Below are 7,050 nucleotides of genomic sequence, written 5' to 3' on the forward strand. Positions count from 1 at the left end.
CGGGTCAAATGAAAGTCGTGACCAAGCGTTATTTCAGCGAGGAGCGGCGTGGCGAGGCGGTGGACGCGTACATCAACCTTCAGATGATGACACCGTAGAACACCAAGTAGGACACCTCTGGATCAAACTTTTCCTTCTTACTATCAGAGGAAGTAGGAGAGGTAAAAGAAAAATGCAAGACGGGAAAGTGGAGAGCAGAGAGTTGTACTTTTGTGTAGTGAGTGTCTTGTTGGGCGTTCCGGACGGTTCCGGGTTCGAACCCTTGAATGTCCTCAGCCTACCTGTCGCTAACCCTTGCGCGAGACACGTACAACTGGGAGCCTCTCCGCACAAAGAGGGGGTATCTGGCTTCACTGTAAGCCGCTGTGGGTAAACGCGTCTGACTAAGTGACTCCTTCAGACGCTGAAAACGGAGAGCGGCAACGGCGCGCTGGAAAAATAAATGGATACATATGACCAGGCGACCCGAGCAGCTTCAGGCCGCCCCGGGAAACTGGAGCAGGCGGCGAGCCCGGCGGACGGGTCACTCACAGGACTTTTACTAGCGCTGGGAAAAAGGAGCCCTGGTGGAGGAGGGGGGAGAGGGGGAGAGGGGGGGGGGGGGGGGGGGAGAGGAGGGGGAGGGGGGGGGGGGGGGAGGATGTGGAGGAGGAGGGAGAGGAGGGGGAGGAGGGGAGGGAGAGGAGGGGGAGGAGGAGGAGGGAGAGGAGGGGGAGGAGGTGGAGGAGGAGGGAGAGGAGGGGGGGGAGGAGGTGGAGGAGGGGGAGGTGGGGGAGGAGGTGGAGGAGGAGGGAGAGGAGGGGGAGGAGGGGGGGAGGAGGTGGAGGAGAGGGAGGAGGAGGGGGAGGAGGGGGGGGAGTGGGAGGAGCTGGAGGAGCTGGAGGAGGGGTAGGGGATGAGGGGGAGGAGGGGGAGGGAGAGGAGGGGGAGGAGGGGGAGGTGGTGTTGGAGGAGAGGGAGGAGAAGGGTGGGGGAGAAGGGTGGGGGAGGAGGAGGGGGAGGAGCTGGAGGGGGAGGGGTGGAGGAGGAGGAGGGGGAGGAGCTGGAGGAGGAGGGCGGGGAGGTGGGGAGGGGGAGGTGGTGGAGGAGGAGGAGGGGGAGGAGCTGGAGGAGGAGGGCGGGGAGGTGGAGGAGGTGGAGGAGGTGGGGGAGGAGGAGGAGGTGGGGGAGGGGGAGGAGATGGAGAAGGTGGAGGAGTTGGAGGAGTTGGAGGGGGAGGTGGTGGAGGAGGAGGAGGGGGAGGAGCTGGAGGAGGAGGGCGGGGAGGTGGAGGAGGTGGAGGAGGTGGAGGAGTTGGAAGAGGTGGAGGGGGAGGTGGAGGCTCGGTTACTTGGAGCGGATGGAAGGTGGAAGTCTCGGCTGACAGAGACGTTTGTGAGCGCCGAGCTGCCCCCCGTGCCAGGTGACAGACGGCCAGGGATGGAGACAGGGTGGCAGGCTGGGGTTGGCAGGGGGTAGGGTATGGCTGACGGGAACAAACGGACAAGAAGCAGTGGTCAGCAACCTGCGGCTCGGGAGCCGATTGTGGCTCTTCCAGCCCCGCAGTGGCTCCATGTAGGTTTGAAAAAAATAATAATAAATAGTAATTTTAATTTATTTCTTTAAAGGGAACACCGCTTATTTTGGAGATCAAGGGGATACTGTCACACTGAAATAGCTAAAACATGTGTTTTCATATTTTGTAAACAAAAAATTTGACATTTTACACACACACATTTCATAAATGCAACAAACTATCTATTGGTTATTTTATATGTAGTATAAGTATATATAAAACGCCTGATGCTGTGTTATCTTAATTTTAGGTGGTCGAATTTCTTTTGAGATTCATTTTGGTGAAACTTGGTCCCTCCCACCAAACTCCCAATTTGGTTGGAGGGACCAGAAATGTCTCTTTTGATAGTGAAGGTTGCCGACCGCTGAGCTAGGCCGACAGATGTTGGGGAGCCAGCAGGGCGACGAACCTGCTGACAGCCAAGCGTGTGGGGCAGAATATGAAGTCGTTGGCAGTTCGGAAAGATTCAGAGAGAAAGGCACAATGTGAGAAAATGCGGTTGTACGCCAAGGTGTTTAGCGTCAAGAGTCTGCGTTGATTAAGATCACTGTAGTTCTTGAACAACATTCATTTAAATAAAAATCAATCAATGAAATTCCCAAAGCGATAAATGTTTTGTAAACGCAAACATTTTATTGGCTGTTTTATTGAACTAAGCAGTACATTTGCAGAGTAGACATCCCTGACTACAGAGCAGTAGAGCTATCTGTCTGAACGAGGAAATCTACTGGGATGGAAGAATCCACCGGATTATAAGATAATACTTCTTTCATTTTGTTATCATTATTATATTTATTACAATTGTTGAATTTAGAAATGATTACTCATTCACTAAAACCAAAGAACATACAAACACAACCATACATGTGTTTGTGTGTGAATGTTTGTTTTTTTTACACTATTTAAAAATTTAAATCTACCCTAACAAGGCAATGAACCTTTTCCTTGAGAGTATGAAAGTGGGATATTATGTGACATTAAGCAGGTTTTTAGCAGGCCACCAGACAAATGTTCTTTAACATCGAGTCACGCGACGACTCTGAAAGGAGGCCTGCCTAAAAGGGACGTTTCGGAGGGAGCAAGTTTTTCCTCTGATTGGTTCGTTTTGAGTTTTCGTTACTTCCTGTTTCCTGACACGCTTCGAGGACTTGTATCCCGGCAACCAGTTTACAAACCTTTCCATGAGCAAGGCTTCAGTGTTCCTAACAAGCCATTTCCATAATCCCTCTGAAGAATATTATAATAATATTAATAATAATATTAATATTATTCATGTCAAATATTGTATAAAGACTATAAATACTAACAGTGTTCCTCTTCAGCATGTATCGTCTATATACCTTTAGTAGGGGCAGGATAGAGCAAGGGTTATGCAGGGTTTTTTCACTTCCAACCGAAAGCTACTAGGTTAGATTCCCACAGGTCCTCAGCCCACCTGTAGGCCACCTGGAGCAAGATGCTTCACCTCCTACCTGCTCCTCGATGACCTTTATCTAACTCCATCGACCAACTCCTTCGTGCAATCTTTATTCCTTCCAAACGCTTTGACTAGAAGCTAAATCACCCGTAAAAAGCAAAAGAAAAGCATCTGTATTTGCAAGGTTACTTTGAACAAGGCTATCTTGTTCGGAGTTCACCTAGACTCTGCATAGCCTCTCCCCCCACACCCTCACCCTCCTCTTCTGCACTGATTGTATGTAGTACGTCCTGGCACTTAATGTACACACTTATTGTAGCCTAGGTTGTAAGTCCTGGAACTTAATGTACACACTTATTGTACCTATGTTGTACGTCCTGGCACTTAATTTGCACACTTAATGCATGTTGTACGTCCTTTCATTTAATGTACACATTTATTGTATGTTGTACGTCCTGACACTTAACGTGCACACTTATTGTACGTTGAACGTCCTAGCACTTAATGTATGCACTTATTGTATGTTGTATGTCCTTGTACTTGAAAATAGTACTTAGCATTGTGTAGCATCTTATCCCAGCTTTCTCTGTTCCCAGCTGCTGTTGGGAATGGGTAAACCAAGTGATTGTTGGTGCTTGGCACTTGGTTCTTTGAACATCCTTACTATACTGACAGCGATATATTGTTTCTTTCTTCTGACAAATTTGGATAAAAGCGTCCTCTAAACGCCATCAATGTAAATGTAAGTGTAAGGTAGTGAAGACATATGTGTATTGTTGTGTGATTTGTATGGATTTTCTCTGAGGACTGCTGCAGTGACATGGAAGGCCTAGACCTTAACACTATATAGGATTACTGCGCCGGGATAAGCAGATGCTTTTACTGCAGCTATAAGATTACTACACCTGCCTAGTGGCTTCCTCTCGCCCACACTGAAATCCTGCCACCCCCGATTGGATAAAAGCATGCAGGCCTTTTTTTCAGGTAGGATTACTTGGTTATGTGTGTGTTTGTGTGTGCGTGTATGTCTGTGCTTGTGTGTGTCCTTGTCTGTGTGTTTTTGTGTGTATCTGTGTGTGTCTGTGTGTGTGCATGCGTGCGTGTGTTTCTGTGTGTGTCTGTGTTTCTGTGACTGCCTGCGCGCATGTGCGTGTGCGTGTGCGTGTGTGTGTGTGTGTGTGTGTGCGTGTGTGTGTGTGTGTGTGTGTGCGTGTGTGTGTGTGTGAGTGCGTACGTGTCTGCCTGCCAGTATGTGTGCGTGAGTGTGCTTGTGTGAGTGTGTCATAGGAGGTATCAGTGGATTCTGTTACCTGTCATTTCTACCTGTAATCGTACCTTTGCTCCAAGTTTAAAAAATGCCCGTGTCATTCTCTACCTGCAACCCTACCTCCTTGCTTAGCTCATCTGATAGGCCTGTTCCAAGCTGTAGGACATTCCCTTTTGCAAATATATAGATTTGAATAGTCAACATGCACAGTTAAATTCAGTATAACAGCATCTTACTTTGTGGCCTCAGGCCACCAGCTTTTGCTGAACGCGAGTTAGATTAAAGTAACACAGAAAATTATACATTTTTACCTGCATGGCCATCTATCATTATGTTGTGACATTTTTAAAGTACATCCGAAGGGCATGGTACATTTTGAATAGACCGCATTTCTATAGCACTTTTATAGCCAGTGGCCACTCAAAGCCATTTACTATACTGCCTAACATTCACCCATTCATGCACACATTCACACACCGACGGCAGAGCCAACCATGCAGGGCGACAGCACTCAGCCCGTCAGGAGCAGTCAGGGTGAGGCGTCTTGCTCAGGGACACCTCGATACTTCGGGGAGCTGGGGATCGAACCAGCAACCTCCAAGTTACCAGCAGACCCGCTCTACCTCCAGAGCCACAAGGTGAAACCAACTCAGCGGAGCCCAGAGGGAAGAGGACGAGAACCCTGAAACGGAAGCCAAAGGAAGCCTTCCTCTCCTCCGGAGGTCCTGAGTGCCTCCTTGCCTGATGCTAAGACACACCCTGCTGTCTCGGGTGTGGACCTGGGCTGACCTTGGTATCACCACGGTGACCTCTGTCCCCTGGGGGTGACAGAGGCTTGACAGGCGCAGCGTCAGTGTTGTTCACACTGATGGAAAACCAGCTCCGCGAACAAGAGTGTTTACAGGTGAGCCAGTCACTGGGGGAAGACTGGCAAAGAGAGAGAGGGAGAGGGAGAGAGGGAGAGGGAGAGGGAGAGAGAGAGAGAGAGAGAGAGAGAGAGAGAGAGAGAGAGAGAGAGAGAGAGAAAGGGGAAGGGAATGGAAGATGAATGGATGGAGTGATGTATAGAGAGAGAGAGAAAAGAGATTGAGAGGGAGAGAGAGAGAGAGAGAGAGAGAGAGAGAGAGAGAGAGAGAGAGAGAGAGAGAGAGAGAGAGAGAGAGAGAGAGAGAGAGAGAGAGAGAGCGATAGCAGGGAAGGGAAGGGAAGATGAGGGAGTGATGGATAGAGAGCGAGAGAAAGAGAGTGAGAGATTGAGAGAGAGAGAGAGAGAGAGAGAGAGAGAGAGAGAGAGAGAGAGAGAGAGAGAGAGAGAGAGAGGACATGCAGATGAATGGAATGATGATTGAGAGAAAGAGAGGGAGCAGGAAAAAGAGAGACAAGAGAGAGAGAGAGAACTAAATTGAGAGGGAGAGAGAGAGAGAGAGAGAGAGAGAGAGAGAGAGAGAGAGAGAGAGAGAGAGAGAGAGAGAGAGGGGAAAGAAAGGGCAGATGGATGGAGTGATGAATGGTTAGAGAGAGACGGAGGAAGAACAGATGATGGAGGGGGAGAGAGAGAGAGAGAGAGAACTAAAGAGAGAGAGAGAGAGAGAGAGAGAGAGAGGGAGAGAGAGAGAGAGAGAGAGGGGAGAGAGAGAGAGAGAGAGGGAGAGGGAGAGGGAGAGGGAGAGGGAGAGAGAGAGGGAGAGAGGGAGAGAGAGAGAGAGAGGGAGGGAGGGGAAGGAAAGGGCAGAGGGAAGGGTGAAGTGTGATACCTACGGCGGGTACAGTGTGCCCTGGGGCTCCGGGGCCCAGTGACACTGCAGTACCTGCAGTCTGCTGACTATAATGCGGCCCCTCCTCTACTGCAGCCCAGAGACACATCACCTTGCAGGAGATGGATGGATGGATGCATGCGGCCATCATCTCTCCATTCACCCTCTATCGCCGTTCTTACCTACCGGTACAATATCACTATCAGGGGAATGGCATAATCAGGGGAATTACCTGATCAGGACAATGCCGTAACCATGAAAATGTCATTACCAGGATAATGGCATCAATGTGGAAAATATATGACCAGGGCGATGTCAATGCCAAGATACAGAAAGGATCCTAATTACATGACCACGACAATGTCATTACCAGGACCTTGACCTGACCAGGAGAATAACCTCACCAAGACTATGTCATTACCATGACATGGACATAACCAAGACAACGTCATTACCATGACATATACATAACTAGGAAAATGTCATTACCATGACATATACATAGCCAAGACAAAGTCGTTACCAGGACATAGACAAAACTAGGACAATGTCATTACCAGGACAATGCAGGGTCGCAATGGAGGCAGATGATTCAGCAAAGTAGTGTGTGTGTATGTGAGTGGGAGTGTGTGTGTGCATTTGACTGCACTATAGTGTGTACACAGAATAGTAAATATGCAGGGCTGTTTCTGCTGACGCTGTTGATCTGGGCTGTTGTATTATGTTTCCTTTTGATTCCTCTCTGTTGCTGCAATGGGTCCTTATATGTGCAAACACACACTCTGACTATTGCGGCGTGAATTGTGCTTACTGGTTGTGTGCGTGTTTGTGTGCGTGCGTGTGTTTGTGCGTGTGTGTATGTGCGTGTGTGTGTGCGTGTGTTTGTGCGCGCGCGCGCGTGTGTGTGTGTGTCTGTGTGTGTGTGCGTGTCTGAGTGCGTGTGTCTGTGTGTGTGTGTCTGTGTGGTTGTGTGCGTGTTTGTGTGCGTGCGTGTGTGTATGTGCGTGCGTGCGTGTGTTTCTTTGTGCGCGCGTGTGTGTGTGTCTGTGTGTGTGTG

Source organism: Gadus chalcogrammus, chromosome 13 (assembly GCF_026213295.1).
Source record: "Gadus chalcogrammus isolate NIFS_2021 chromosome 13, NIFS_Gcha_1.0, whole genome shotgun sequence".
Lineage (NCBI taxonomy): Eukaryota > Metazoa > Chordata > Actinopteri > Gadiformes > Gadidae > Gadus > Gadus chalcogrammus.